Genomic DNA, 24566 nt, shown 5'->3' on the forward strand with positions numbered 1-24566 from the left:
GTCAGCATTTCTCAAGCTGGGGAAACTGAGGAAAAAATTCAAGCCTCGACTTTTGTTAAAGAGTGATATGGTAGGTCCTGAGAATCAAGAATATAAATTTGAATGTTTCTGGGGGGAAAATTTTTTTTAAAGAACAACATTGTCTGATTTCACTTTAAATTAATGGTTCTTAAACTTAGTTGTATTTCAGAATTTTATGGGCAGCTCTGAAACAATCACCATGCTCTGGGCCCGCTCCCAGCAGATTTGGTTTCATTGTTCTGGGGTGTAACCTTGGGATCTCCAGGTGACACCAATGTGCAGCTGGGATTGAGAACCATTGCCCTAATCAGTGCCCCCCCCCCTTTGTTTTGGTGCTTCAGCTGTTGTTTATTGACATACATACAAGTAGGCTTTATAACAACAGACCGGGAGGAGGCCGCAGTAGTAGGTGGAGGGTGAAGCATTTTTCTGCGGTGACAACTGAAGAATTCAGGTAACAGAGGTGCCCAAATACACAATCAACACAGTGGGAATGAGGAAAACCGAGGGGCTTGGGGAAGCAAGTAAGGGCCAAAGCCAGAGTTGGCTTCTGCTGGGACCACTGTCCCATACCCTAAAGCCCCTGCTCTTGCTGTCTCCAAACCCCAGGCCAGGGCTGAGCATTCTTTGGGCATCCATTTTCTATAAGAACTGAAAGAGGGCATGTGTTCAGCTTCTTGTTCCTTGCTTTGGGGGAGCCACATGATGGGTAGTCAGGCTCTGGACTAACCCCACCAGAGGAGGGTCTTTAAAGCAGCCATGTGTTAACAGAGATTCATACCTTTCTTCCCTGGTGCCCACTACTGCTACCCTACAGCCCTGAGGGTTGTTGTTGTTGTTAAGTGCTGTAGAGTCAGTTTTGACCCATAGTGACCCTGTATAGGGTTTCCAAGGAGCACCTGGTAGACTTGAACTGCAGACCTTGGAGTTCAAACAGACCTTGCAGTCCAGCACATTAACGTACAGCACCACACCAGGATTCCCCCAGCCCAAGTAAGCACTATAAATGTTGCTGACCTACTGAAAGGGATGGGGGTAGGGAACACGGCAGGGGCTAGAAGAGGGGCTCCAGGATCCATCACAGCATCAGCAGTACACACATAGTGTTGGTAAAGCCAGAGCCAGGTTAGCACAATGACCACAGCTCCAGTCTTAAAGAAGCCCCAGGCTTTGCCAGCATTCACGGTCAGGTTCACCCGGAGATCCACATCCTCAGCCCAAGCTGACAGCACAGGATCTTTACACAGCATAGGGAAGATGCCAAAGTATAGGTGGACCTGAGAACAATCTGGTGGTTCCGGATCACAATACTGATGTGTGCATAGGGATGGTATCTGGCTACCTGGTGAACAGACTCTGTAACAAATATCAAAGCTACCACTAAACACTTATAAGAAGCCTGAACGCTGCCCAGGGCTATGGTCTCCATGAAGTCTGTGGAGTAACTTGAGGCTCACACAAATTCTTGAGTCGGCTTGTAGTTGAGTCAGCTTGTCTTAGCCTAACAACTTATCAGGTGCTGCAATCACACAGCCTCCATTTCAGACAGCAGGATGCAGTCAGTTCCATCTAGGACTGTATTGGCCACATCACTGCCCTCAGCCCAGTGGAACAGGGCTTCTTGATCATGCTCTCCAGCCACTGTATGGCACAGATGACAGTTTCCCAGGCTTGGTTGAACTGCCTAATCATCATCTTCTGGGCTAGGAAGACTTTCTCTGTAGGAATCTCAATGTCCAGATAGCCATGAGCCACCTTGACCCTATCGCTGGCCTTCAGGATCTCATCAAACCTTCTAACACCTTGTAATTCTCTATTTTGATTATTATGTTGATATTCTTGCCATTCTCTCCCAGGACCTTCCTACTTTCATGGATATCAGCTGCCTTGCAGATAAAAGACACAAATACCATATTTACGTTCTGCTCTATCCCAGATCCTGGATGTCCTTTGCCAACAGTGCAGGCAAGTCCACAGCAGTCCCAGGGAAGTTCACACCCTTTTTGCTGCCCAGTGAACCACCATTTTCTACCTTCATCAGCAGGAAGTCAGCACCTTCCTCCTTTACCCATAGAGAAATAAGTCTATCACCCATATAGATCTTGCTGCCTACTTCTACCACAGGACATTTTCATCACACTTTTCAATGTACGTGTTATCCAAAGTAATTTTGAGAGTGGCTCCCTTCTTCAGCTCTACCTCAACAGTACCTCAGCCCATGATGAGCCCAGTTCAGATCTTAGGTTCCTTAGTGTCTAGGGCCACAACAAATGACTGGTAGAGAATGAGGTCAGAAGCAAAACTCTTTGTGATTCACGCATTCTTGAAGGTGTGTGCCTAGTACTCATGAGTTCCATAAGAGAAGGTCAGACAAGTGTTATTCAGTTCACACTTAATCATCTCCTTCAACATTTCCACTGAAAGTGAAGCTGGGTCAGTGTTTCGGCTGTGATGGGTGGTGAGTCAGTATCCAAGTGGCACATGTGCTCCAGGAATGTGTTGGCCATGGCTCGGTGCAACTGCTGGGTCTGAATGAAGGAAGATCTCACCTCACTGTGTGACTTCGACATGGATTCTAAGGTCCTCCATTGTGGTCCAGCATTAGGCTGTGCAGCAAATGCAGGACTGGACAGGAGGCTGGGAACGCATGGCTTGTTTGCCAGAATGAACCACTCAGCATCAAGCTCTAGTCACTCTTAAACTGGTAAAACTATTTCACAATTTCTCTTTCTCTCTGAATCTTCTTTATCTTTTCCCTCATCTCACTTTCAATTACTGACTTGGCTTCTAATATTTTTGAGAAAATAAAAGCAATCAGAAGAGGACTTCAATGTTCTCATGCAACTCTAATCTTTCACCCCATCTTCTACTTAATACATTCTATTCTATTAAAGGGGATGAAATAGCAAGCCCCAATTTAAGGAAAGCCCTCTATGTATTCACTAGATAACAAACTCCCTGACTAACTCAAGGGACTTCACTCTTTCAATTGCTCCTTTTTCACTTATGTATCATCAATTATCAAAAATCATTCCTAATATATCTACTTCTCACTTATCAACTACATTGCTATATGACATTTCACATTATGACAATAACAAAAACAAAATCTGTTAGTTGACTATTTTGTGTATATCTGGCAGTAACAAATGCAGAGGTGTAAGGCATGAGTAATGCTGGCTGTGATCATTAGGGTTATGTGTCAACTTGTCTCAGGATTCAATCTGGCTGTCATGTAGTGATGTAGTGATCTTCCATTTATTGTGGCCATCCTCCATTTTTTGCATAACACTGACTTTCACATAATGATCTGAACTTTGAAATCTAACCATGTCAATATGTGAGAAGTGGGTGTAACATAAAAATGTACTATATATCTCACATCCTTAGAAAAGGAAAATTCCCTCACCCCCACATCAACCTCTTGCTTTATTTCTTTGCTTCAAATTGCATCAAAATCCCATGAGTTACCTGAATGGGTGGTCTGCAGTTCTTATTTTATGCTTTCTATTTTAGCCATTTTAATTAAGTTTTGGTTCCCACCAACCTGCTGAAATTTGTCTTGCCAAGGTTGCCGAAGATCTCCATATTGGCAAAACCAATAGTAAATTCTTAGAAATTCACATCACAGTAGATATTTTCTATTTTAAATAATTGCTGCAGTTTCCCCACTCCCTTCCGCTTCCAGGAAACCTCCTCTTTTCTAATCTTCCAATTTTATTGGCCACAATCTTCTGTGAAGGAGCCTCTTCATCTTTCTGGACCAGTCCTTTGACTTCATCTCTTTACAGATTCCCTAATGTGGTCATGCAGTCCCATGGTTCTGAATACCATTTATACACTGGTGACTTCTGAATTTTTATTTTTTTTATATCCAGCACCCACTTTTCCTTTATTTCCAGAGCCATATATCCACCTTAATGTACCCTGGTGTTTTGCTGGGTTAAACATTCGTCTCTTAACCAAAAGGTTGATGATTCGAACCCACCAACTACTCAATAGGAGAAAGATACGAAGTCTGCTTCCATAAATAACGGCCTCACAAACCCTATGGAACAGTTCTATTCTGTTCTATAGGGTTGCTATGAGTCACAATTGACTTGATTGTTGTTGTTAGGTGGCATCGAGTCAATACCAACTCATAGAGACCCTATATACAACAGAACGAAACACTGCCTGATCCTGGGCTAACCTCACAATTTTGCCACACTTGAGCCCATGGATGCTGCCACTTTGCCAATCCATCTTACTGGGGGTCTTTCTCTTTTTCTTTGACCCTCCACCTTGCTGGGGACAGCATACGCAGACCCTGGGTTGATCAGTGGCAACCGCATTAAACCGCCTCTGAATATAATCAGTTTAACCCAGAAGCTCTCCTTCCTCCTGAAAGTATATAGGAATGTGATAATTAAGAACAATGTGGCATTTTAGATATAGATAAATGAAGCCCAGTGCCTGAGATCTTGCTCACAAACAAAAGTTTTCTAAGTGTACAGAGACAGCTTGGCTCCTTTCAGGAACCTTGCTTTATGTTAAGTATCCTTAAGAAACCGCACGCACGTCACTGCTCTAGATCATTTAAGCCTAAAAATTAATATATAACAGCTTGATTGAACCTTTTTTCTGTAGAAATAAGAATGTTAGATTGTTAAGAAAAACTATGAAAATATCTTAAAAGTTGTTCCTGTGAAGCATGTCCTGTTTTGAATGATTAATCACATTTCAGTTCTGTATCCTGTCTTAATCACATCCTCCCTTTGTGAGTGAATTACATCCTTCCTTTGTAACAAATCCCTCCCTAAAAAACAGAATAAAAGACTGAGGTAGAGTTAGATCTGTGTGCAATGCTGTGCAATGCTAGGCAATATGTTTGCAGATCTGTCTACCTGCCAGCCTGCATCATATCTATGTGTCTGCCTTTTTTGTATATATTTTGTCTCTCTCTTTCTCTATCCCTTTTGCCGTCAGATCTCCCTTCTTCGTGACACCCACACTTCCTTGTCGAGGCTGGAACCTAACATAGGACCTTGACACCACCTTACCAAACATGATATCCTTCTCCAGTGACTGATCCCTCCTGACAATATGTCCAAAGTATGAGAGATGAAGTTTGGCCATGCTGGCCTCCAAGCAGCACTCTAGCTGCACTTCTTCAACATGGATTTGTTGGTTCCTTTGGCAGCCCATGGCCTAGGGCTGATTGCTGTTAAGAGTTTGATTCTCTATTCCCCTTGTGAAGTCAGAGGAGGTCAGATGATATCAACTCCACACATTTTTTTTTACACCAGTAAATTCAAATATTTTCAGCATAGCATTTAAGAGCCTTTATAAAATAGCTCCAAAGTACATTTGGAGTCCTGATATGGCACTGTAGGATAAGCACTGGATTTCTAACCATGAAGTTGGCGATTCAAACCCACTATCCATACCTTGGAAACCCTATCCATGGTTTCTGTGAGTCAGAGCCCACTTGACAGCACTTAACAACAATAAAACTACTTTTTGAACTTATCTACAATGATGGTATTCAAACAATACCATTCCAGAACTCTTTTGCCCAGTTAAGTTGGGAAGATCACTACTACAAACATGCCAGGCCTCCTTACATTCCCTTATGCTGTTATAATCCACCTACAGGCCCAACTACAATGATGTAAGGCATGGTTGTGCATGTGAAGAATTTGGAAAGGTCTAAAATGTACAATATAAAATCCTACTTCAAGATCTTGGGTAGAGTCCAAAGATAGAGGTCCTTGTCAAAGAAGAAAATCTCTACTCTGTTAGAGTGAGAGAAAAGGAGTTTCATTCAGGAATAGTGAAGCCTGAGCTGAGCAGCAATGCTAAGTACAGAGCACTCCACTGTCTCTAGAGAGCTGTAGGTGATTATGCATATAGAACAAAGGAAAGAAAAGCATTAATGAGCTGATTCAGATTCAGCTTTGGGTTTGCAAAGTAAAGACTGGCCAATTGAATATGAAGATGTGGCACCATTAGATTCAGTCATTCTTCCTAGGAGCAAATTAATCATATGCTGATGTGTTGATTCTGGGCCTGAGATCAGTGCATCCATGTTTAAATTTTCTGTCTGTATTCTCTATTATCCTTAAATTTCTCAAGTAATTTTTTCACACACAACTTTTCAATGGTCCTATGGGCTAATGGCACTTTGCAACAAAATGGGTTAATGCGCCAGACTGCAAAGCCATTTGAACTTCAAGGTCGGCGGTTCAAGCTCACCAGCAGCTCTTCAGAAACCCTATGCAGGTCGCTATGGGTCGGAACTGGCTCAATGGCACTTAACAACAACAATAAAAAACCAAGGGTGGAAATCACTGCATCTACTAAACCCATCATAATCCCAGTCATCCATCAAAATCCAGGAAATATGTCTTTGCCATTATCCCTACTCACTGAAATTAATTCTTCCCTTTCCTAATAGCACTTAATAGTCTTGGTGTGGTGTTGTGGGTTAATGCGCCAGACTGCAAAGCCATTTGAACTTCAAGGTCTTGGTTTCAAGCTCACCAGCTGTTCCTCGGAAACCCTATACAGGGTCACTATGGATTGGAATCGACTCGCTGGCACTCAACAACAACAGCGACACTTACACTGTGCTTAGTCCATGTGTCAGGCACTGATCTAAATACTCTTATACACATTAGCTGACTTAATCCTCACAAGCACAGTGAATCAACACAGTTTAAATATGGCTTCCACACTAATCTTAGTCATTCTGCTTTTGGTCCCAGCAGTGGACATATGCCCCATTCATAGAGAGCTCCTGCTTCTTCTCACTCAGACTAATGGCAGTACGAGCAGGAAGTCAGAAAGATCAATAGCATCAGGCCGTGTTGTGGTTTGCTCCTGGATTCCTTACCTGCACATCAGCTCTTATTTCTTCTATGAATAACTCCCCTGATTTACATGGTTGACCTTAGTCTGACACAGGCACTTTGGCTTGTGTAGAAGGAAATCTGGCAGAGTTACAGTATCTTTGGGCCAGTCAGCAGCTCCATTGCCAATAGAGCTCACCCACAGGTAATAAGTCCCCACACAGTTGTGTATGGAGGCATTGTACAATATTTGATAAGAAGTCAGTACATGTTTTCCCAAATCTCATCCTGAGGAAAACATTAATTCATAGGGGACAATCCTAATTAGACAGCTTCAAACATTGAACAAACCCCTGCAGATAGAAATAAGTAGCAGGGAGAGAAGGGATAGCACGAAATATCCAACTTTAGAGATGCACAAGAACTCCCATACTTACAGATAGTACCCATTTGACTTAGCTTCAATGGCTGGATGATCAGAACTAGACTACAGGAAGAAAGAAGAGGGAAAAAAGTGTAATCCACTACAATTTGATGAACTTGACATATACTTATGTATGTAGTAGCTTAAAAGAGGAAACAAATCTTTACAGCAAGGATCATTCCCACCCACTCAGTACACGGGGTTGCCAGGGATGGGCAACTTAGACATTGGCTACATAAAACCGGGGCGGGGAGGACTATAAAGGCACGAAGTGACTGGCTTACACATTTTTAAAAGGGAGCTTAGTTTCAGAGAGTGCAGGGGAAGGTAAAATCTGCACTGAGTGGTTTCCCACCTGTCTAGTGGGACTGGTAAAAGGAGATGGGGATAAGACTCTTGTGGTTCAATAGTGAATAATTGCAAGGACTGAGTGTGAATGTTGCAAATGTAAAAGGTAGACATTTTGTAACAAAAGTAAGGGAGTGGTTGATCTTGTAGCTCAGGAGCTGACGACCCTGGTACCATCAAGGGAGAAGAGCAGAGTGCGAAACCTATCCAGAGAAACAGCGATGACGCCAGAGATGGAGGCAGAGACGATGATGTGGAGAGACAGAGTGGCTGGGGACTCATGGAGGGAGAGGGGTTGAGTGTTGGCGGTCAGGGAGCAGGCTTCCAGGGTATACCCTTGGGTTGTTTGAATGCTTATATATTCCGGAGTGCTTCGGTGCACATCCAAAAAAAAACCCAGAGGGATTGGAAGCAAATGCTGTTGAATGATGATACAAGGAGGAGATTGTAATCATAGCAATGAAAGAAAATACAATAGGATGAATGTAAAGCTGATGCTCTCTGATGTAAACTATCATTCAATTCACAATAAAAACATATATATAAAAAAAAGAAAGAAATACCCAACATTAAAATCTAATCAACAGTGGGTATTATCACTTGACTGGATTCTTTCTGGGTTAAATGACAGCCCATTTTCTCTTTATTTTCCTTCCTGGTATGGTGGTGTGGGTTAATGCGCCGGACTGTAAAGCCTTTTAACCTGCAAGGTTGATGGTTCAAGCTCACCAGCTGCTCCTTGGAAGCCTTATACGGGGTTGCTGTGGGTTGGAATTGACTCAAAAGAACTTAAAAACAACATTTAAGAAAACCAATACTACATAACTTACTGAAGCTACAATTAATCTTTACATTAAATCATGCAATTTATTTCTTGTTTCTTGGTACTGCCACCTAATCTTTTCTTCCTGTCATTGTATTAATTTTTTTCTCCTGTGACTATAATTCTTTCAAAATTGGTTTTGTTGTCTTAACTCCTTTGTTTTGATGGCTTTCTGTCCTTCTAACTAAATGCTAATCCTTTTCCTCTCAATGCCTGAGGGGGAAAAACAAAAAACAATAGATTGACCCTAACCTTTCCTTTCCTTTTTCATTATAAAATAATATAGAAAAGGATCAAGAAGAAAATGAATCTACACACAACCTACGGGAAGTCATTGTGAACAGTCATGTCTTTCCTTTCAGGCTTTGATATTCACAGATATAAATGAAACCAAGCCCCAAAGCCCTTGCCATTGAGTTGTTCTGACTTACAGGGATCCTGGAGTCCTAGGTGTAGAGCTATAAGATCAGCACTGGAGTGCTAACCACAAGGTCATGAGTTAAAATCCACCAACTGCTCCTCGGAAACCCTATACAGGGTTGCTATAAATCAGAACTGACTCAATGGCACTTACCAACAACAAATGACAGAAAAAACTGTCCCATATAGTTTCCAAGGCTGTAGTCTTTATAGAAGCTGACTGCCACATCTTTCTCCCTGAGGTGGCTGGTAGGCTCAAACTGCCAACCTTTAGGTAAGCAGCCTAGTTCTTAACTACTGTGCCACCAGGGTTCCTCATGTAAATACATGTATTAGAAAACTGGAAAAATGCTACCTTTTACCATCATTTCTAAAACGGTAATATCATATATTGGACACTTTCTATATTCTTGGAAAAACGGGATTTGTAAATTTTGATCTTTAGGACATTGTTCATTTTTTTCACTATGATAAATTTGCCTCAATTAAAAATTTTACAGCTAGTTTTTTTTTTTCTTTTTTAAGTTTTTATTGTGAATTGAGTGATTTATTGTGAATTGAGTTTACATGGGAAAACACTGGTTGTACACATCATTTCATTGCAATGATTACAATCCCCTCTATGCATCACCATTCAACAGTAATTGCTTCTACTCCTTCTGTTTTGTATTTTGTTTTTTGTTTTTTTGATGTATAAAAAAACACTCAAGACTATATAATCATTTAAACAACCAAAGGACAAATTCTTTATAGCTAGTTTTAAACTGTTAAGAATTTAAATAAGTATCTTTATGCACAGAACTTTGACATATTTCTGAATTGTTTTTGTGATACAGATTTCTAAAAGTGAAAGATTATTGAAAGAAGAAAAACATTTTGTTCCTTCATACATTCAACAAATATTTAGCACCTATCTTTGTTCAAGCTTTGCTGTAGACTCTGGCCCTTACCAGTCTACTATTCAATAGGGGATATAGTAAATGTACAATCATACTAGACTATCTTGAATATTAAGGAGCTCTGGTAGCATAGTGGTTATGAATCGGGCTGCAAGCCACAAGGTCAGCAGTTCGAAACTACCAACTGTTCCATGGGAGAAAGATGAGGCTTTCTGCTCCCGTAAAGATTTATAGCCTCGGAAACCCTGTACAGGGTCGCTATGAGCTGGAACCAACTCCACAGCACATAACAACAACAACATCTTGAATATTGAAGTAATATTAACATAGGAGAAATTTTAATCAACTTCCACTCGACAGCCCTGGGTTATCAGACACCCTTTATTTCTAGTCTTATATTAATGGACATCCACAATGCACCAGAGACTTATTGGTATATTGGCTGCCTACACCTCTTAGGTTGTGTACTTAGCATGAATCAGTTGTGTGTGTGTCCCCAAATATGTTTATACCAGCTGCCCTAGTTCCTTAACTATATAATTCAATTATAAAAATGGATGTTATTTGAGTGAAAAATACTTTGGTAAGATTCAACAATGGTAAATAATTAAAATATTTCTGAGGAGTTAGAACTAAGAAAGAAAAATACAAAATATCAGAGAAAACAATAATGTCTAGAAATATACACACATGCAAAGTATGTTGAACCACTTTGAGAAAATCCAAATTAGCCAAAAAGATAATATTTTGTAAATATTGTTTATGTAGAGAAGATGAGACAAAAACCGCATTCAGAGAGCCCATCTGAAAAAAAAAGTCCTTAGTACTCCATGATACATTGGCCAATTTTATATATCTTTATAGATTTTTTAACTTTATGGTTTCCTCCTAAAGCTAGCTACCTGTTAAATTAAGTACCCATTTCAGATTCCAATGGCACTGCGTAAGTAAATTGTTCTTAAACAAAATCAAGCTCCTAAAAATGTCAAAGTGCTTTTGTTTTCTTGAAAGTTAGTATCCAATATATCCTTCAAAGTAATTCACGAGTGTCCATTTTACTAATAAGTTGATTTGTACTTAATATTCAAAATCTTTGCCAGCTTGGTAGGGACATAAGAAAATTAATTTTTATGGGGAATTTGTGTAACTTCCTTTGCGAATTATCTTCCTATCTATAAAAGTGTTCATGGCTTTATTTATTTATTTTTTTCCTTATTGATTTGTAAAGGATTTTTCAGGTATTTAGGTTATTGCACTTTTTCTGTCATAAACATTTTGAACTCTACTGTTGGGTTTTAATTTTATTTATGGTGTTTTTAACAGACCATACTTTTTATGTAGTAAAATCTTTGCTAACTCTTGTGACTGATATAAAAACCAACAAATATGATGGAGATTTCAATCAATATTTTATTTCAAAGTCATTTTGATCTATTTTCCGTTTCTTTTTTCTCTTATTACTATTTTAGTGAGTTTGTAAAATCAAAGGTTATGTGGTGAATCTTTGTTACTTCCATAATGTTATTCTTCCTTCATTCTAAAATGTCTCAAAACAATAAAAGTAATTGTGTTCATTAGTCACAGCATACCTTTTAATCAATAGGTGCTAGTTTACAGTTTACATAAATTGCAAGTATTTCTGGTACATTACGATGTTAGTGGTAATATTTAATTATGAGAAGCATGCCCGTGGTGTAGACAAAATGCATGCAAACTACTATGAAATCCATTAAACTAACTTCAAATGAAGTTCATTAGGAATCTTTGACCACTTCCTCTCAAATGTATCACATACATGTCTGAATTGCTAGGTTTGAAGCTTTGTGATTGAATCCAGCAATATAATAATAATTGCTGATCAGATACCTGCTATCAGTAAGATGATGTGTTAACTGCTGCAGACCCAGCTCAGAACAAGATAGACATGGTTGCTGCATTTCTGCATCACACATTTTAGTGGGAGGGGGGAAAGTAGCAAACAACAAATTACACCAGTAAAAAAGTAATTACAATTTTAGTGTTATGAAGAAGTATAAAAAGCTACAAGAGCTTGTAATTGAGGAATCAAACCTAGTCTGGGGAGTCGAGGAAAGCTTCGCTGTGGAAATGATCTTACAGAAGAGCACTAAAGGATAGGAGATAATTTGCTGGTAGAGTAGACGACATTTGAGTTGACTGTGGCTCAGAAAACTCCGAGAGGGCCTTGTGCTGCCATTATTATCTGTTTTATAGGATCTTAGCCCCTGGCCAGAGCTGACTAATATAAGCATGGATGGATGGAAGGTTATGTGCCATGGAGTCGTAGCAACCCTGTACAGGATTTCCGAGGCTGTAAATCTTTACGGGAGCAGAAAGCCTCATCTTTCTCCCATGGAACAGCTGGTAGTTTCAAACTGCTGACCTTGTGGTTTGCAGCCCAATTCGTAACCACTACGCTACCAGATTGCCTTTAATACAAGCATAGGCATGCGAATAAAGGTGAGCCAATTTGGGAGCTAAGCTTAAGGAAAAGAATCAATGCTTCTCTCGTGGTCAAAGTGTCCAGGAGAGAGGTTCAGGATGTGCCTGTGGCTTTGTTCTCTGTATGTGGAGGAAAGCGGGAGAAGGAAAAGAAGTTTACATCCAAGAGGTGTGGAGGTGAGAGGCAGGGACAGATGGAGTATCCAGGCAGCATTCAAGTTTCTAGTTCCAGGGGGCCCCACAGTGCTAATCACCCATGCCCTCCCTATACTTCCGTGAGATAATATAGTAGGCTTACAATGAATCCTTCTTTTTCCAAAGCTTGCTGGATAAGACTTTCTGTAACTTTCAATCCGAAACAAAGTAGTTTATATAAATGGGTAAAGGGTAAGCGCCTCTCCTGAAAAGAAGACCTAAATGCCAAGGCCAAAAAAAACAGAATTGAAAGAATCTTTCAAGACTGAAAAGAAAATCACCTGAGCTGAGACTAGTCAGAGAGGTAGAGCTGAGATCATGCAAGGCCTTATGGGCATGTACAGGATTTGAAATTTAGCTTAGGAGCAATTTCCACATTGATCCAACTAAAACTCACACAGAAGGAAACAAAAAAGAGAAAAATCCATGATTGAAAAATGTATACTTTCAGTAAATCTGAGCATCTGCTGCAGCTGCTACTCTATATCACTGAGTCAGTTCCGACTCATAGCGACTCTGTACAGGGTTTCTGAGGCTGTATGGGAGCAGAAAGCCTCATCTTTCTCTCAGTGGGTGGTGGATTTGAACTGCTGACCTTGTTGGTTAGCAGCCCAACACATAGTCCACTATGCTACCAGCGTTCCCTTATATGTTAACTGCTGCAGAAATGTAGCTGGGGTGGGGCTGCAGGGAAAAGAATGAGCATTGGTTTTCTAGGAAAATATTATTTAAAAAGTATACTTCAAAATTTTTTTTTCAGTAATATATCATTTGTTAAGATATGAAAAAGCTTTAGAACATGGGTTCTCAACAAGGGCAGTCCCCTCCCTCAGAGGACATTTGGCAATGTCTGGAGACAGTTTAAGCTGTCATAACTGAAGTCGGAGGGCTGTTGGCGTCAAGTGGATTGAGACTAGGGATCCTACTAAAATTCTACAACGCACAGGTCTACATGCCACAACAAAGATGTAGCCACTCTCCAACATTAATAGTACCCAGGTTTCAAAGCCCTACCTTAGAGAAAGCAAGATATTCTATTAGGCATGATGAGATTGTTGTTGTTAAATGCCATTGAGTCCATTCTGATTTATAGCAACCCTGTATAGGGTTTCCAAGGCTTTTTTAAACTTTGCAGGAGCAGAAAGCCTCATCTTTCTCCTACAGGGTAGCTGGTGGGCTCGAACCATAGACCTTGTGGTATGGAGGTATGGAGACTCAGATGTGTCCACAGACTAGTCTCAGGTAGCAGATTCACACACCGAGGATAGTGAAGAGAAGGTAGTAGAATCGTAGAGACATGTCTCAGACTTTTCTCAGGAATGTTGAATCCTGCCTATACATCTGGGACACTATAGTAGGCAATCATTTGCCCTCTGGGAACTTCCCATTTAGTGGCAAATATAGGCTAGGCCAGAAGGATATCAGTAGAGCAGCCTAGTAAGGTACTCCTCTAGAAGAACAATGAAGAAATACTGAATTCAGTCTAGAGGGACTTAAAAAAAAAAACTTTTTAGAGGAAAGATGTTCTAGTTGCAAACTGAAAAATGAGAAGGAATTAGTCAGGCAAAGCTGAGCTTTTACTTGGATTTTGTTTTGTTTTTACCAGTTGCGGTCCTGTCAACCCTGATTCATGGTTACCCCAAGTGTGCCGCAATAACCCTGTATTCCACAGGGTTTTCAATGGCTGGTTTTGCAGAAATAGATCACCTAGACTTTCTTCTAGGGCATCTTTGGATAGACTCAAACTTTCAACTTTTTGGTTAGCAGCTGAGAGCATTAATCATGTGCTCCATCCAGGGACTCCTAAAGTTGGTCTTGGCATAGGGAAACGATTACAGGCAGAAGGAGCCTCATCTGCATCTTTGCAGATCTGGAATGTCAGTGAGAGGCAGAGAACCCAGGAAAGGGCAAAGCCAGAGGTAATGCTGGAGAGGTAAATCCCTGCTGTCCTCAGAGGGGCAGTAACTCAAAACTGGATCTAATGCTGTGGCAGTCAAGTTAATAGAACAGAGTTATAACTGTTGTATTATAAAGTGGGAAGCAGTGGCATTTTCAGGTTAATTCTGACTTAATATGCTTCAAGTCTATTTTTATATATGTGCCTGAAGTTCTTCAGTTCTGTATTTCACTGTGCCTGGATATTTATATCGAGAGTGTGATAAATCAGTGATAATGTTATTTGGCATGTTTCACAACCAGTCAGTGTGACTGACACAAGGAATCAACCTAGCATATTTTAAAACTTCTGAAATTCACTTTGGTTATAAGACTGCTTATATATTAAACATCCACCTTTATTGTTCATTGACAAACCATCCTGTAATTTAATATACATACTAATTTGCAGTGATACACCTTCAACCAGAAAGCAGATAAGAAGCCAAGCAGATACTAGGAATAGCAGCCTTACTAAAGGGGAATGGTAGAGAAATGACAGAACAAATGAGCCCACCTAAAAACTCAGGTATAGAGCAAGACAACTGGATACTACTTGCCAGGTAATTATCTGTTTCTAAGGTAACTCCCAACACAACTTGCTGTATTCAGAATCTGTTACATATGTAATTTGGAAATTTTTCAGGTTCCTTGTAACTCTTCTAAAGATTCAAAATGAGCTATAAGGTACAGATTTGATATTTTCATGATCGGTCTTTCAGTAAAGGAAAAAAAACAATCTCTTCTACAGGGTTTTAATATAATTTCTCTTCTGAGAATGTCACACTAAGACAGTGTATAGGTGAGGATAGTAGACAAGTGGAATCTTGGGAAACCAGGATAGGAGTCATGAGAGAAATTTTAATTTAAGTCAGCTTAAGGCCAGCAGTAAGCCAAAAATCATAGAGATGTCTGACATGAAGGCAAAGGAATGTCAACCACCAGCATAAAAGATTTAAGATCCCAGATATAAGACAGACCTTATACTGCTACAAAGCTTTTACAGTTTATTTCAAAAAAGACTTTACTTTTATAGGGTGTTATACTCATTCATATTTTCCAATGGAGCAAGAGACAATTCTAATGAGTCCAGGTTATAGTCCGCTGGTACCACCAGGTGAGGTGCAGTAGAAACCTGGTCATTGAGCATTGAGCACTGAATCTTCTAGAAACAGTGTGGAACAACCATGAGTGCAGACACTAGCAAGATAATGTATTATATTATATCAAAGTTATCTCTCCTTTAAATAAAAATGTGAACAAACACAGAGAGAATTATCCATGTATACTTATAAGAACATATATGTGTTTATTGAAGTTAGGTGTTGCCCATGCACAACAGAAGTAAACATTGTCCAATCCTGCATCATCCTCACCATCATTGTTAACACTTGAGCTCATTGCTGCTACCACTGTGACTCTGGGTAATCAGCCACTCAATGTCAGTCCATCTCATTGATGGTCTTCCTCTTTTTCGCTGAGCCTCCACTTTACCAAGCATGATGCCCTTCTCCAGGGACTGGTACCATCTAATAATACGTCTGAAGTATGAGAGACAAAGTCTCGCCATCCTGGCTTCATAAAGAGCATTCTGGTTGCACTTTTTCCAATACAGATTTGTTTGTCCTTATGGCAGAACACGGTGCTTTCAGTATTCTATCCAAATTCATAACTGAAGTATATCATGTGTTCTACAATCTTTTGTATTCACTGGACAGTGAATACTTCCAGTTGCAGATAAGGCTATTGAAAATACCATGGCTTGGGTTAGGCACACCTTAGTGCTAAAACTGACATCTGTGTTCTTAAACACTTTAAATAAGTCTTGTGCAGCAGATTTGTTTAATGCAATACATCTGATTTCTTGACTGCTGCTTCCATGAGTGTAGATGGTGGAGCCAAGCAAAATTAAGTCTTTGACAACTTCAATCTTTTCTTCATTCATCATGATGTCATTGATTGGGCCAGTGATGAGCATTTTTGTTTTCTTTGCATTGAGGTGCAACCAATACTGAAAGCTGTGGTCTTTAATCTTCCTCAGTAAATATTGTAAGTCTTATTCTCTTTCAGCAAGCAAGATTGTAGCATTGCATAAGGTAGGTTCTTGATGACACTTCTCCAATCTTGATGTCATATTCTTCTTCATGTAATGCAGTTTCTCAGATTATTTGCTCACATTGAATAAGTGTGGTGAAAAAGTATAACCCTGGAAAACACCTTTACAAATTTTAAATCATTCAGTGTCCCCTTGTTCTTTTCAAACAACTGCCTCTTGTTCTATGTATAGGTTCTCATAAAGACAATTAAGTATTCTGGAATACCCATTCTTCACAATGTTATCCGTAGCTGTTCATGATTCCCACAGGAGAAAGCCTTTGCATAGACAATAAAATACAGGTAAGCATCTTTCTGGTATTCTCTTATTTCAGCCAGGATCCATCTGACATCAACAATAACATCCCTTGTCTTTGTCTGAAAACAGTTTGAACTTCTGGAAGTTCCCTTTAGATGAACTGTTGCAGCTGTTTTTGAATTATCTTTAGAAAAAATTTACTTGCATGAAATATAATGATATTGTCTGATGATTTCTGCATTCCATTGAGTTACCTCTCTCTGGAAGGGAACAAATATGGATCTCTTCTCTTCAGTTGGCCAGATAGCTGTCTTCAACATTTCTTGGCATAGATGAGTGTCTTTAGTGCTGCATCAGATTATTGAAAGATTTCAATTTGTTTACCATCAATTACCAGAGCCTTGTTCTTTGCCAATGATTTCAATGCACCTGGGATTCTTTCTTCAGTACCACTGGTTCTTAATCACAAGCTAACTCTTGAAATGTTTAACATCAACCAGTTCTTTTTGGTACAGTGTCTCTGTGTATACCTTGCATCTTTTTTTAATGCTTTATGCATCATTCAATACTGTGTCCATAGAATTCTTCAATATTGCAACGTAGAGGCTTACATTTTTTTATTCAGTTCTTTCAGCCTGAGAAATACTGAGCATGCTCATCCCTTCTGTTTTTGTAACTACAGACAGGTCTTTGCACATATCATTATAATATTTGACTTAGTCTTCTCAAGCTGTCCTCAGAAATTTTCTGTTCAGCTCTTTCACCTCCTCATTTCTTCCATTTTCTTAGTATCTCTATGCTGCAGAGCAAGTTTCAGAGTTTTTCTGGCATCCATTTTGGTCTTTTGCTTCTCCATTTCGGTCTTTTGATCCTTTCTTTTCTTTTTTTAAGGTTTTTATTGTGGATTGAGTGAATGTTTACAGGGAAGATCATCAGTTTACATTCAACAAATCATACACCTCGTTTCATTACAATAATGATCATCCCCTCCATGTACCATCGTTAACAGTATTTCTCTCCATTCCCTTTACCTCTTTTTTTTTTTTTTTTTTTAAACACTCAGGTATATATAATAATTTACACCACCAAAGGACATATTCTGCAAGTCTCTCTTCTGGCCACCCTCTTTTCCCATGAATCTAGAGTCCTCAACTGCTCCCTCTCTCTATGTTCCCATCTCTGCCTCCATCTCTGGTATCACTGCTTCTCTGGATAAGGTCTTGCATTCTGCTTGTGCTCTTCTCCCTTGATGGTCCTAGGGTCTTTTGTTTTTGAACTGTAAGATTAATTCCCCCGTTTTTGTTACAAATCTTCTACCTTTACAATTGTGATAGTTGCAATTAGTCATGATAACAATTATTCATTATTGAATCATAAGAATCTTATCCCCATCTCTTTTAAGCAGACCCATCTAGACAAGATGAAAACTATTCAGTGGGGACTCTTTCTTCCCCACACACTCTTAAACTAAACTCCCTCTTGAAACCTTGTAAGCCAGTCATTTTGTGCCATTATTGCCCCCTCATTTTAGGTAGCCAATGTCTAAATTGCCCATCCCTTTCTGCCCTGTGTACAGATGGGGTAGCATTTCTTCTTTCTTGTCTTCTTAATGACCTTTTGCTTTCTTCCTTTATGATGTTCTTGATGTCATCCCACAACTTTTCTTGTCTTTGGGCAATAGTGTCTAATACATCAAATCTCTTCTTGAGATGATCTCTAAATTCAGTTGGGACACATTCAAGATCATATTTTAGCTCATCTGGATTTGTTTTAATTTTCTTCAGCTTCAGCCTGAACTTGCAAATGAGCAATTGATGGTCTGTTCCACAGTCTGCCTCTGGCCTAGCTTTGTCTGATGATATGGTTGTTTTTCCTACCACCGCTTACCACAGATGTAGTTAATTCGATTTTTGCCTATTCTAACTGGTGAGGAGGCCTTTCATTTCCTGATCTCAAATCTACAGTAGTCAAATAGCCTGCTACTGATACAATGAAAGACACGTATATCAATAGAACAAAAGTGAGAACCTAGTCGTGATTCTATCCACCTACGGTCAGCTTATCTTTGACAAAGCGTTCCAAACTCATTAAATGGGGAAATGATAGTCTCTTTGACAAACAGTGATGGCAAAAACGGATATCCATTTGCAGAAGAATGAAAAAAGATCCATATCTCACACCATATACAGTAACTAATTCAAAACGGATCAAAGACCTAAATATAAAATGTAGAAGTATAAAGATCATCAACAAAAAATTACGGACAAACCTAAGAGCTCTGGAACATGGAATAAATATGAAACATAACTGAAAACACACAAACAGCAAAAGACATACTGAACGTTGTGTAGTAAGTTGTTTAATATGTCTCTTCTCTTCTAGCCTTAGTCTTTGTAACTCCCACCAAATGACTCTTTTCCTGATGGATCTGAGTGAGAGAAGATGGGAGTAGATGTTGATAGAATGACATGATTCAGTTGCAGATGTTAACAGAGTTAACTGTGATTATAAAAACTTGAAATATTAGCATTGGTATAAAATGAGACATCTTGATGATGTGAGAAGGCTGGAAATCATTTGCTTGGCTAAGCTAACTTATCTAACCTTGGAGTCCTGGTGTGATGCTGTAGGATAAGCACTCAGCCACAAGGTTAGTTTGAACCACAGTTCACATTCACCAGCTGCTTCTCTGAAACCCTAAACAGGGTCACTATGAGTCAAAGTCACCTTGAAGGTATTAAGCAAAAACATCTAACATTGGGTTCTTGGGACTTGAGCCAGCAGTCTGACCAGATTTGCCAGCTTCCATAGTCTGTAGGTCAAAAGCCAGAAATAGTGTGAGTGAGGAGAATTCTCTAGACAAATGTCTGAAGTGCAGATTTGGGACTTGCCAGCCTCCACAACAATGTAAACTGTTCTGTGAGATGTTACAGTGAAATGCAAAACCTTGGGTGTGCAGGAAAATACTTAGGGGAGAAAGAGTGTTTGATATCAGGAATTAGGGAGTGGTATAGGAGTCGTCAAGGTTGTATTCTTTTACCATAGTTATTCAATCTGTATGCTGAGCAAATAATCCGAGAAGCTGAATTATATGAAGAAAAACGTGGCATCAAGATTGGATGAAGACTCATTAACAACCTGCGTTATGCAAATGATAGAATCTTGCTTGCTGAAAGTGATCAAAGAGCACAGCCTTCAGTATGGATTACATTTTAATGTAAATAAAACAAAAATCCTTACCAATGGACCAATAAACAACATTCTTATCAATGGAGGAAAGATTGAAGTTGTCAAGGACTTCATTCTTCTTGGATCAACTATCAACAGTCAAGGAAGTAGTAGTCAAGAAATCAAACAATGTATTGCATTAGGCAAATCTACTGCACAAGACCTTTTTAAAGTGTTGAAGAGCAAAGATGTCAGTTTGAGGACTAACGTGCGCCTGACCCAAGCCTTGGTATTTTCAATAACCTCATATGCATGCGAAAGCCGGACAGCGAATAAGGAAGACTGTAGAAGAACTGATGCTTTTGAGTTATGGTGTTGGAGGAGAATATCAAAAGTGCCATGGGCTGCCAAAAGAACCAACAGATCCGTTTTGAAAGAAGTGCAGCCAGAGTGCTCATTGGAGGCCAAGAAGGCCAAACTTCGTCTTTCATACTTCAGACATATTGTCAGGAAGGATCAGTCACTGAAGAAGGATATCATGTTTGGTAAGGTGGAGGGTCAGAGAAAAAGAGGAAGACCCCCAGTGAGATGGATTGGCCAAGGGGCAGCATTGATGGATTCAAGCATGGCAACAGTAGTGAGGTTGGCCCAGGATCAGGCAGTGTTTCTTTCTGCTGTGCATAAGATTGCCATGGGTCAGTACCGACTTGATGGCACCTAACAACAACAAACTAATAGGAATCCTGGTGTGGCACTGTACGATAAGCACTGGACTGCGAACCACAAGATTACTGGTTTAAACCCACCAACAGCTCCTTGGAAACCCTATACAGGGTTGCTATGATTCTGAACCAACTCGATGACACTTAACAACAACAATTGTTAACTGTGGTTTGCAGTTCAGTGCAGATCTGAACAACAAGTTATTACCTTAACCCAACATTAATAGCAGAGTTCAAAATTATAAAACAACAAATGCTGGTGAGGGTGTGGAGAGACTTAAACCCTTCTACACTGCTGGTGGGACAGTAAAATGGTACAACCATTGTTGCAATGAGCCAGAACCAACTCCACAGCACTTAGTAACAGCAATTGTGCTTCCTATAAAAGTTGGAAATAAAAATACCATATGACCCGCAGCTGCTTCTTGAAAACCCTATACAGGGTTGCTATGGGTCAGAATTAACCTGACAGCTTTTAACAACAACAACAACAACAACAACAATGACCTAGTAATCTCTCTACTTGGTGTATATCCTCAAGAAATAAGAGCCGTGACACAAATAGATATATGCACACCCAAATTCATAGCAGCTATATTCACAATAGCAAAAAGATGTCCATCAATGGAAGAAAGGATAAACAAACTTTGGTACTCACACACAATGTAATACTAAGCAACACTGAATAATAAAAAAAAAAGCTGTGGAGCACCTTATAACATGGATGAACCTGAAGGACATTATGCTGAGTGAATTGGTCAATCACAAAAGGATAAATATTGTATGACACCACTATTATAAAAAGTCAAGAATAGGTTTTCACACTAAAGGAAACATTATTTGATGATTACCAGGGGCAGAAGGGGGAACTAATTTTCTGGCTAGAGGGTAGACATATATTAACTTGGAAGAAGGGGAAGGTAATACACAACAGGAGGGAAGTTGGCAGAATTACGAAGACAGGAAGACATGGGGAGGAGTGCAAGAGTTAAAGGGAACAGAGGTGAATACTATAATATACATAATTCTACATAATAAGAGTGTTCTACATGGGTAGATGGGGAGTGCAGGGACTTGATAGGATAAACACTTGGTTGCAAACCACAAGATGGACAGTTCAAGCCCATCAGCTACTCTTCAGGAGAGAGATGGAGATTTCTGCTCCTACAAAGACTTACAGTCTCAGTGGTGTCAATTAGTCCAATGGTCTAATGGAACAACTGAACATTAGTCTTCACGACCAGAAGAACTACGTGGTGCCAGGATACCCCTACTAACTGCTCTGAAACGGATCACATTAGAAAGTCCCTGATAGATGAGCAATAATGTGGAATAAAACTCAAAATTATTTTTAAAAAAACAAACAAACAAAAAAAACCCTTAAAATTATTAAAAAAAAAAAAAAAAAAGATTGCACTTACTGGTGAGACAGACTGAAGACAGAGACCAGAGACTATGGCCTTCAGCTACCCGGTCTGGAATGGAACATAATTGTAGCTGAATTTTCAACCACTTGATATATACATAGTGGGGATAACATTAGTAATGTATGCTCACCAAGAAATGGTTAATTATTCAAGATCAAACAGGCAACTTTTACCTAAGGCAGAGTTCAGAGGGTTGGGAAAGGTGGTGGAATGGAAATAAGAAGCACAAAGAGGAAGTCCATATTTGTGACATGGAGGGGAATGCAATCTCTGAGCTGGAACCAAGTGTATGATTTGTTGAAGTAAAACTGATGCTTTTCTCTGTAAACCTTCACTCAATTCATAATATAAGTTGCACAAAATAAAATATTTACAGCCTTGGAAACCCTGTACAGTGCCACTACGAGTCACAACTGACTTGATGGCATTTAACATGAGTTGATACATGCACAGATACACAGGCTGAACAGGTGTGGGAGGAAGAGTGGGAGTATACTCAGACATATATGAAGGCTTGGCAGAGGATACTTGTACATAAGTATTAACCTTTGCTGCAAACATATCCATGTATATGATGAAACACGCAGGTAGCAAATTTATTGAAACTTCTTAGATATTACCAAACACCTAGAAGGCATGATTTTCTGAGCCTGGGGGCTCAAATCCATAGTCTCAGGGGATACTATAGGCAGTTGGCAAAACATAGTGCACAAAGTCAATGTTCTACATCCTACTTTGGTGAGAAGCAACTGAAGGAAAGAAGAATGGTGAAAACTGAAGACATGTGGAAACAATTAGTCCAATGGACTAACAGATCACAGGAAAATCAGTTTCCATGACTGAAACTAGAAGAGCTAGATGGTGCCCAGCTACTGCTATTAGCTGTTCTGAATGAGATCACATTAGAAGGACCTGGGTTGTTGTTGTTGTTGTCAGGTGCCATCGAGTCAGAGCCAACTCATAGAGAACCCATGCACAGCAGAACGAAACAATGTTCGATCCTGGGCCAACCTCACTACCGCTGCCACACTTGAGTCCATCAATGATGCCACCTGGCTGATCCATCTCGTTGGGGGTCTTCCTCTTTTTCTCTGGGTAGAGTGGGAGAAAAGTGTAGGGGGGAAGGGACCAGGCTTACTGAGCAAATAGAGACTCATGGAACTCCAAGACTAAAGTTCTTAGTCACCCTTCAGGTCTGGAATTGAACTCAGCTCTTTGGCTCAATTTTCATCCAAATAATAGACACGTATACAGGTAGACAACAGCCCTAGAGAGATATGCACACCATAGAATGATCAACCATTCCAGATCAAAAGGGCAGCATTTACTTAAGGATAAAATTCAGAAGGGTTGGGAAATAAGGAGGAATAGAAACATGGGAGGAAGTAGAATAAGTGCTGTTACATTGAAGGGATTGCAATCTAGATGAAGCATATGCTCTGTTGAATCTAAAACTGATGATTGCTCTGTAAACCTTCACTCAGTTAACAATTAAATGATTATAAAAGAAGAACAACAGCCAAACAAAGACTTATTTTCCCAAAAGAAAAGTATTTTGGAAGGATCTGCCTCAAAGTTCATTTCTAAGGGTAGGGCTAATTTTAAGACTGTTGTTGCTGTTGGTGGTATTGTTAAGTGCTGTGGAGTCGGCTCCGACTCGTATAGAGTTTCTGAGGCTGTAATCTTTGCGGGAAAGCTTCATCTTTCTTCTGTGAAGCTACTGGTGGGCTTGAACTGACTCAACTGATGATCCTGTAGTTCACAGTCCAGTGCTTTCTCTATGGAGCCACCACACTCCCAAATTTGACCACTAAAAACAAACTTAAACTGTCTGCTGTTTGATGTTGTTGTTGGTAAGTGCTGTCAAATTTGGACTGACTCACAGTGGCCTTATGCTCAACAGAACGAAACACTGCCTGGTCCTACGCCATTGTCCTAATTGTTACTACTCTTGAGACCATTGCTGCTGCCACTATGCCAATCCATATTGTTGGGGATCTTCCTTTTTTTTGCTGACTCTTCACTTTACCAAGTATGATATTCTTTTCCAGGGACTGATCCTTCCTGATAATATGTCCAAAGTATGAGGGACAAAGTCTGGCTATCCTGGCTTCTAAGGAACATTCAGGCTGTACTTCCACCACAGATATGTTCGTTCTTCTAGCAATCCATGGTACTTTTATTATCCTCTTCCAATACCATAACTCAAATGCATCAATCTCTGTAAGGTCTTCCTCTGCTGTTTGAGAGAGTCTCAAAATTGGTCAAGAAAGAAGATATGAATAGAAGGCCAAATAGAACTCAGATAATTCAAGTCAGGACTTGAGTTCCTATCTCCTCAATTCAAAGACTGTTCAGATAAATCTTAAGCTTTATGAAAATCCTCAGAGAATTTTAATAACAGGCTTTAAAATTTTTAATAGACAACGTTTTTTTCTCATTAAAAATGTATAGAAAATAATTGCACTTAACAGTAGATCATGAACCTTATTGTAAACATTTGTTGTTGTTGTTGTTAAGTGACGTCGAGTCAGTTCC

The 24566-nt window shown here is 39.7% G+C and overlaps 1 protein-coding gene and 1 pseudogene across 1 annotated transcript in view; both read right to left on the minus strand.

Moving 5' to 3' along the window:
* Positions 1–24566, minus strand: part of LOC102842326 (protein FAM19A2-like) — a 676150-nt gene that overhangs the window by 126915 nt on the left and 524669 nt on the right. The window lies entirely within an intron of this gene.
* Positions 1100–2591, minus strand: LOC102812239 (annotated as a pseudogene).

Source organism: Chrysochloris asiatica, unplaced genomic scaffold (assembly GCF_000296735.1).
Source record: "Chrysochloris asiatica unplaced genomic scaffold, ChrAsi1.0 scaffold00033, whole genome shotgun sequence".
Classification (NCBI taxonomy): Eukaryota; Metazoa; Chordata; class Mammalia; order Afrosoricida; family Chrysochloridae; genus Chrysochloris; species Chrysochloris asiatica.